The sequence below is a fragment of the Miscanthus floridulus genome, chromosome 4, assembly GCF_019320115.1.
Source record: "Miscanthus floridulus cultivar M001 chromosome 4, ASM1932011v1, whole genome shotgun sequence".
NCBI classification, from domain to species: domain Eukaryota; kingdom Viridiplantae; phylum Streptophyta; class Magnoliopsida; order Poales; family Poaceae; genus Miscanthus; species Miscanthus floridulus.
In genome coordinates, this window is record NC_089583.1 from 13,092,789 (window position 1) to 13,102,462 (window position 9,674).

Consider the following 9,674-nt stretch of genomic DNA (forward strand, 5'->3'; position numbering starts at 1 on the left):
ATAATACTCAAAAGTCTTAGTTGTGCTGATGTCCATGCCCTGAGTCACGGGGATCTTAAGTGTCTCACTAACAAGTGGAACTCTGCGTCTGAGGGACCGACGGTGTTGAGTAGCAAAGAATGCACTAAGGGAGTTGAACTGCAGACCACTAATGATCAAGAGAGAGATGCCTCCAAGGGCATTGGCTGGTACAGTGGCTCGTGGTGTCTGCGTCCCCTATGAGAAGGTGGGAACTAGGGGGATTTGAGCCTGTGTACTTTGTCCATGGCCAATCTAGGGAAATGGCTGAGCAGCAAGCGGGCACGTAACAGATGACTTGAGCTGAGGGGAAGCAAGCAACCCCGACATTTTGCGCCATGTCCTCTCTGATCTGCTCAAGGATTGTATTATGCCCTCTGATCATCAGTGCAGCTAGAGAACCCTCGTGCCTCTCTGCTCGGCATTGCTGGGTCTCAAACCTCTTGGTCTGCTCCCTCTGCATCTGAATGAGCTGCGATTCTATCCCAACCATTTGGTGCTGCAACTCAAGGAAGGTTTCTGTCACACCTAGAGCAGTGGGAACAGCTGCGCACTACTATTGTGTGATAGGCACACATGTGACGAGGACACGCCTATGATGGCCAGATAAATTTCCCGATCTTCACGACGCGAAACCAATCAGAGTATGAATTTTCCTGAATTTGTATGAATAGATAGCTGAAACAATTTATTAACTCAGTGTCAGCCTCAAGATTCACCTGAATATTTTGTTGAATGTGTGTGTGTGTGTGTGTGTGTGTGTGTGTGTGTGTGTGTGTGTGTGTGTGTGTGTGTGTGTGTATAGGTGAAACTCTCAGCAACAATTTGTTCAAACTCACGCAATTGTCAAATAAGAAATAGTACCCCTCTCTGAACCCACCGTAGCAAACAACTTTGACTATCAGAATGTGATGAAAACAAACAGTGGCCGAACACCAGTTGCTCACAGGAAAATGATATTTATGGCGTATCTGTCTGAGCCTAAGTACATTGATTATTGCATAATCACATAAGCCAATTATCGCTGCCGGGAACGAAGGGAAAAGGGCACAAAGCCAATTATTATAGAATTTTCAGCCCGAACACTGATAAATAACAAAGGGAAAAGGGCACACCCAAACACAGAAAAATCAAATGCGAAGTCTCATAATGCCCAGGAGAACGAAATAAATCGACAAATTGAACTCATCACTCATATTTGACGACAATCTGAAACTGTTTATTGGCGTCGCGCATGAGGTTCTCCTTCAGCTCCTCCAGTGCACGGCCTATCGCTTCGTTGTTCTTGTTACCCCAGAGTTGTACCTCTTTGATGTTGGCGAGGTGCGGGATACCCTCGATCCTCACACTACCGGACAGAGCATCTTTGCCGAGGGCCCAGGGCACTCGGCAAAGGCCTAAAAGCCCTCGGCAAAGGCTTTGCCGAGCGCCGCCCTCGACAAAGAGCTCTCGGAAAAAAATTTAACGGCAAAGAGGCTCTTTGCCGAGGGCCAGTTGTCGGGCACTCGGCAAAGCATTTTCCGAGGGCCAACGGCAGCGCTTGGCAAAGAAAAGCAGTCGTCAACGGCGCTGCTCCGTTGACGGCGTCTTTGCCGAGTGCCAACAGTTTGGGCACTCGGCAAAGATATTTTTTATTTTTTTTTCAAAAACTCTTTGCCCGAGTGCCACGGCGGCAAGGCACTCGGCAAAGACATTTTTTATTTTTTTTAAAAAACTCTTTGCCGAGTGCCTCCCCAGCTTGGCACTCCGCAAAGATTTTTTGCTTTTTAAAAAAAAAAAATCTTTGCCGAGTGCAATGTCCTGGCACTCGGCAAAGTTTCCCAGCTTTGCTAAGTGTCATGACCATTGCACTCGGCAAATCAACCGAAACTGCAAAAAAATTTTTTGTTTTTTGCATTCCACTGACACAAACAGTTCAAATATATATCACATGTCACATATATATCACAAACATCACAATAATCACATATATATCACAACGAAACCATTTTCACACATTATATCACAACCACAACTCAAATAACAACATATCGCAACCACAAGTCAAATATCACAACCACAAGTCATAAATTCACAAACACAGTCCATCAAGTCAAAGCACAAGTCACAACCACAAGTGAAGCTCAAGTCCAAGCACATGACGAAGCACAACTCAAAAAAACGGCCTATGACACGATGGTTCATTCGGTGACGCATTAGCGGGGTTATTCGAACCCGCCGACGGAAGCTGCAAAAAGGATAAGAGGTTGCATGTGTGAGATTCATCTAGTAAGTTTCTATGTGAAGCATTGGTGTATGTCATAGCTAGTGCAAGCATGTAGTGAGTTTCTATGTCAAGCATCTAGTAAGTTTCTATGTCAAGCATCTAGTAAGTTTGTATGTCAACCATAGTTGTATGTCAAGGAAGCATCTAGTAAGAGTGAATTTTCATACTTACAGGAGTGGCTGTAGGAGTAGGCAGTGGAGGTGCTGCCAACGGCAAAGGTACACTCCCTTGCTGGACACTCCGCATGAAGGCCTCGATTTCTTGCATCCTCCTCTCCTGGGCCGCGAACGCTTCCCTCTGGGCCTGTAGTTGCGCGCTCTGAGCCTCGACCACGAGCTTCTGGGCCTGCAGCTTGGCCTGCAATACAAACTTCAATGTTTCAGTAATGCGAATGTAACTTAGGTGTGCAAAGATGAACGTACGACGAGTAAAACAGGACGTACCTCGAGAGCGTCGACCCGCTGCAGTGACGGACTAGGCCGTGGGCGTATGGGCTGGCTGGAGCTCGTGCTCCGTGCTCGGAGCACGTCGAGAGAGGGAACAGTGGTGGAGTCGATGGCACCATCTGCAATCCACAGCCGCCCATGCTTCTTGCCTCCTCCTAGCCTCATGATGGTCTCTGCATCAATGGGCTCAGTACGCACATCGTAATCTTCCCTATGGACCTCCCTCACCTTTGAGGTGTACTCTTGGACCTTAGTGTGCACGGTCGGGTCGGAGTACACCTCGCACGGGGCAGACGGGTCGAAGGAGACAAAGGAAGACGCCCTGCCCATGTGGGACATAGCCCACGCAGAGAACTCCGAGACCTCCACGCCCGGGTGTGCAGCCTCCTGCGAGTAAGACGGCAAGATGGTGAGAAATAAGGCAGAACTCAGCGTCAAATAAGATAAAAGAAATCACTTACATATGCTTGTTTGCAGGCCGGGAGGCTACGGCTGCCTTGATGGTGAGTAGCACCTCGCCTCAGCAGACGCTGGTCCCGCTGCCTCGCATGGTTCTCAGCAAAGTCGTTGGACAACCACCTGTCCACGATCATCTCCCAGCACAAGGAGTGGGATCGGCACCACCAGGGAACCACCTACAAGTCATCGATTATTTGACATAGAAAAAGATAAAATTAAACCGACTTAATCTCAAAACGAATCATTATTAATGTTTTTCGTCTACCTCAAGGTACTGGGCCCGGGACAGCTCCACCTATCTTGCATCAGGCTTGCTGATGGACTGCTTCAACACCACGGCGTAGTAGTCTCTATGGGCCTGCACGCGCGCCTCGTGGTGCATGTCGGTGACGTACTTTCTACAGGCGGCGGCAGCCACCTGATCCGCCCGGGCCTCAAGTCCTTCTTCCGGCTTGAAATACATCTGCATACAAAACCAATGTATCCATTTATTATTTCAATAAAAGACTTGCCCAATGAAAATGTTGTGCGAGAGAGACTTACCCAAAACTCCGCCAGTACCCGCTCCTGCTTGTTGCGGTACATGTCGTCAGGGGCCAACTGGTACCTGTCACACGTGTAGGCTGGCTCCCGCACGTCCTCAGACATGTTCACAAGGCCGGGGTACCATTTCCTGCAAAAAACACCAAGGATGCTCGCGGGGGAGCATGCAGAAGTACCCGACAAAACCAACCAGGCCCTGCACAAGTGATTAAGAAAATTTATTAGTTCCTCTTTTGATTTCCAACATTACCATATGAAGTAGTTGTGATAACATCTATAGTTACTTACCTCTTCGCCATAGGGCGAATCAGTGCCCGGTTGTGAGGAAGCGGAGGCTGAGGGAGGCTTGTGGGACCTCGCTGGTAGACAGTCGGGGTAGCGGAACTATCGCCCTCGGCGGCCTTGCCCTTGGCGGCCACGTCCTCGGCTGCCTCGTCCTGGGTCTGTCGGACGTCCTCGTACTCGACCTCATCCTCGGGCGTGACCGTCACGTGCTCCTCCTCCATCACCTCGTCTGAAGGTGGCGGGGAAGGAGTCCACTGCCTCCTGCTGACCCTAATCCTCCTCCTCTAACCTCCTGTGGACGCTACCCCTAACCCCGACCCCTCGTCTGAAACGGGAGGGTGTGGTCTCCCGTAAAGGGAGGCCGTCTCACATCGTGGACGGCTGCTCGCCATCACCTGCAATCACAAAGAATGAACAAGACTTATTAGTATATGTGGGGGTATTAACCCCTATACCCTTACGGCTAAGCTTGGGCTGGCCCGGATCGATGGGTTCAGTCCACCCGAAAGGCGACGTGCGGCCCAGTTAACCTGATCGGAGTCCCGCACAAGGAATCAAGACGGATTTGGCGACCAAGCAGGATCCTGGTCGGTTAGAATAGGAATCCTTATCCGGCCACATATGGCAATTGTAACTGACTAGGATTAGTTTCCAGATCTATAACCCTGCCCCCCGGACTATATAAGGTGGGTAGGGGACCCCTCTAAGAAACATCTCTCATTGACATACAACAATACAAATCAGACGCAGGACGTAGGTATTACGCCTTCTTGGTGGCCGAACCTGGATAAAACCTTGTGTATGTCTTGCGTCACCGTCTTGTTTGGGGCTTGCGCATCTGTCTGCCGATAATCTACTACCTTGGGCATACCCCTAGGTAGACTGCCGACCATATTTTGTCGACAGTGGCGCGCCAGGTAGGGGGTGTGCGTACTGCTCTCCAAGCAAACAAGATGGTCATCATCTCCGGCTCCATGGCTACGCCCAACGGCCTCACGTTCACCGTCGGCCAGATCACTTGGACCACCGGCCCTGGCGTCTCCATCGCCATGACCGCGGAGGAGGCGTGGATTCAACCCGCGCAGACGACTACTTCACCTGCATCGGCTACGGCTCCGACCACGGTGAACACGGCTCCGACCACGACGAACACGGCTCCGACCACGATGGATCTGGCTCCGACCACGGTACATCTAGCTCCGACCACGCCCACAGCCACGCCGACAACCCCGTCATCCGCTTCCCTGCTACAGAGGAAAGCAGATCGACGACACCAACCTGCACGACTCCATCGATCGGGTCAGCATCAAACTCGCTGAAACCCTAGCTCTGGTAAGTACGATTCAAAGCCAACCTAATGAGCAGGTAACAGCTCCCCACAACAGATCTATCCGACCAGCTCGGGCCAGTCGTCCTGCACGGTTTGGAACAGATCTTGCGGTCGTATCTACTCCTGAGGGGCGCTCCGCTCGTCGCCAGCCAGCCTTCGTGACGGGTCTCCGACTCTACGAGTACGAAGTCCCGATGGAGAACCACCAGGTCCAGCCCTACGGCCTGCGAAACGCTGCCTCCAGCTACGCATACAACCTACGACGCCGCTCGGACCTATGTCCTATCCACCGATCTCGGCCAAAGCCATGCAACATCGTCAACATGGTCCGGATTGAAGATTATCAAGAAGGATCCGTCCACACAGTCCGAGAGGGTGACTCCAGCTCCTCATCCGGCGTCGCATCCAACGCATCTGTCCACACCGAGCTTCAGCGTCACGAAGATGAAGGCGTCAAATACGATCTGGATCTACCAGACCACGCCCCGGGTTTCCCCCAATTTCCGTCTTTCCCGCCAAGACGAGGGGATTTGATCCATGTTGTCAGCAACGACGAGCCACCAGCAGTTGGCGAAACAGAACAAGAAAAGACTGCACGCGAAGCACGCAATATTGACCGGTTTAATCGCCGGCAAATCGAAGCTGAAGCAGACCAGGAGGCACGACGCATAAGGCTCCGACCTCGTGACCTCAACAATGCTTTCGACAGGGTGGGGGACAAACAAGTCTTCAAGACCCCAAGCGCCAACGTAGCCGTCGCCATGGCGACAATGCAGCGGTTGCCCAACACTCCTGAGACCCAAGCAGTCCGTGATGACATACAAGCTTATCTGACAGCTGCTATGGCTCAGACCGCAGAGATGAATCAAGCCCGGGCTCCATCCGTTTCTGTCGAATCAAGCCACAGCCGCCAATACTCGAGTCACTCACAGCCACTCAACCAACGTGGCTCGCGCAATAACGACCCATCAGACAACCGTCAAGGCAGAAACGGTGGTCATGATGGTGGTCGGGACGACAACCGCCGTCGGGAGGATAACCGCCACGACGTTCGAGGCGACAACCGCCGAGATAACCGCGACAATCGCCGTGATAACCACGGTCGCAGGGCTAATCTAGATGGCAATCGAGATCGCCGCGATGGCAATAACGATCTCCGCCATTACCTCGGCGGACGTGATCTATGTGCTCGCATCAACCAGAGAGCCGACGATCGTGCATCCCATGAAAGCTATCGCCGTATGGAGTATGACACCGCCCATGGTCCGTCGGGTCTGAAGCAGTTCACTCCACACCTGCGCCAAGTCATATGGCCCAAGAATTTCAAGCTCGAGAAGCTTCAGAAGTACGACGGCAAGGAAAACCCCGAATTATGGGTTATGCTCTACGAAACTGCGTGCCGCTCAGCCATGGCCGACGAGCACGTCATGTCTAACTACTTCCCAGTCGTTGTTGGTCATGCAGGTCACCAATGGCTGGTTAGCTTGCCAGCGAACTATTTTGACTCTTGGCAGGAGCTCAGGCAGGCCTTCATCGACAATTTCATCGTTACTTGTGAACAACCCGGCAACAAGTACGATCTGCAGCGGATCCGAGATCGGAAGGATGAACCACTGTGCGAGTACGTTCGGCGTTTCTCAGAGATGCGCATCAAGGTCCCATCAATCTCTGACAACGAAGCAATCGAGGCTTTCGTCACCGGCCTCCGCTTCCACGACGCCCTAAGAGACAAGCTCCTCCGGAAGAGACCCAAATCAGTCACAGCGCTTTTGGCCACCGCTAAGAAATACGTGGACGCTGACGACGCTAAAAAGATAATCGTTGAAGAAGCAGCAAGGGTTCCACGCTCCGACCACCCTCCACACCGCGACGATTACCGCAGCAATCGTGGTCGGAGCGACAATTTTGACCGCTGCAACCAGCGCAACGACTCCCGCGACCACCGTGATCAACGTAATCAGCGGCGCAACCGCCGTGACGATTACAGAAGCAAGCGCGCTCGGGAAGACGACGGCGAGGTCAATACCGTGAAAAAGGGCAGTGGACGTCGAAACTACGAGGACGACTACGCCAAAGCATTGACCGGACCCTGCCAGCTCCATCCCAAGTCGAACCACACCATGGAGAATTGCCGCGTCCTCAAGACTATCTACACGCGTCAACAGGCTCCGGATACGTCTGACAAGCCTAACGACGCGGGGGAACAGCGCAACGAGGACAACGACGACGACGATGCAGATCCTCGTCATAAATACGTCAAGCCGACTGATCGTGTGCACACCATCATCGGCGGCAAGGTGTCCATTGAGACCAAACGAGAACGCAAGCTGCTCGCCCGCGCTTGCTTGAACGTGGCAAAGACCGACAACCTTCTCACCAATCCGCGGCTTCCTCCGTGGTCTCACCGTGAAATCTGCTTCAGCAGGAAGGACCAATGGGCCGCCATACCCGAGCCAGGGCATTTTCCCCTAGTCCTCGATCCTTGTATCAACAAGGTTCAATTCGACAGGGTACTGATCGACGGCGGCAGCTCCATTGATATACTGTTCAAGAACAGCCTGCCCGCTCTGAAAATAGCCCAGGCGGACCTGAAGCCGTACGAGGCACAGTTCTGGGGCGTTCTCCCCGGACAGAGCTCCACACCTCTCGGGCAGATCACGCTACCTGTGCAGTTTGGGACTCCGGACCACTTCCGCACCGACTACATCAACTTTGTGGTCGCTGATTTCGATGGCACCTACCATGCTATTCTTGGTCGACCATCGCTCACCAAGTTCATGGCCATACCTCATTACAGGTATCTGGTGCTCAAGATGCCTACTGAGAAAGGAGTTTTAACCCTCAGAGACAACGTATACGCAGCTTATACCTGCGAGGACGATAGCTTCAAAATAGCAGAGGCCCACGACCTCTTTATTCGCATGGCCGAGACCATGCTCGACGCTAAGAAGACCCCGGCCGACCACTTGGAGATCCCAGAGCTCAAGGCTCCACGCAAGAACATCAGATCCAAGGAGCACAAGACGATCCAGCTGGTCGAGGGCGATCCCAGCAAAACGGCCCTCATCAGGGCCGACCTAGATCCCAAATAGGAAGACGCGCTCGTCAGGTTCTTGAGGGGCAATGTGGATGTGTTTGCATGGAAACCTTCCGACATGCCCGGTGTACCTCGGGACTTGATTGAGCACTCCTTAAATGTCAACAGCAAAGCCAAACCAATCAAGCAGAAGCTACGACGGTTCGCTCGCGACAAAAAGGAGGCGATTAGGGTAGAAGTTACACGGCTTTTGGCAGCCGGATTTATCAAAGAAGTGTATCATCCAAAATGGTTAGCCAACCCGGTTCTTGTACGCAAAAAGAATAATGAATGGAGAATGTGCGTTGATTACACTGATCTCAACAAACACTGCCCTAAGGACCCCTTTGGCTTACCTCGCATAGACGAGGTCGTAGATTCAACCACCGGTTGCGAGCTGCTTTCCTTTCTCGATTGCTACTCTGGTTATCACCAGATCGCTCTCAAAAAGGACGACCAGATCAAGACATCTTTCATCACGCCTTTTGGCGCCTACTGCTACACGACCATGTCATTCGGGCTCAAAAACGCCGGTGCTACCTACCAACGCGCTATACAGGCCTGCCTCAACGATGAGATAAAAGACGGCCTCGTCGAGGCTTACGTCGACGATGTAGTTGTCAAAACCAAGGAAGCACATACCCTTGTTGACAATCTGGAACGCACCTTCGCAGCCCTTAATACGTTCCAATGGAAATTAAACCCAAAGAAGTGCATCTTTGGTGTCCCTTCTGGCATATTGCTCGGCAACGTCGTCAGTTACGACGGCATACGCCCTAACCCAGAGAAAGTCAAAGCTGTCTTAGACATGAAGCCCCCAAAAAAGGTGAAGGATGTCCAGAAGCTCACCGGCTGCATGGCTGCTCTAAGCTGTTTCATATCAAGATTAGGAGAAAAAGGACTACCGTTCTTCAAACTGCTCAAATCGTCCGAGAAGTTTGAGTGGTCGGAGGAAGCAGACGCTGCCTTCACGCAGCTGAAACAATACCTCACGTCACCTCCGGTACTTACTGCTCCCAGAGAAGATGAAACTCTCCTACTTTACATTGCGGCAACCGATCGGGTGGTTTCCACTACAATGGTGGTCGAGCGCGACGAGCCGGGCCACGCCTACAAGGTACAGCGGCCAATTTATTTCATTAGTGAGGTACTCAACGAATCCAAGACCAGGTACCCACAGATTTAGAAACTGCTCTACGCCATACTGATAACATCCCGAAAGTTGAGACATTACTTCGACGGATATCATGT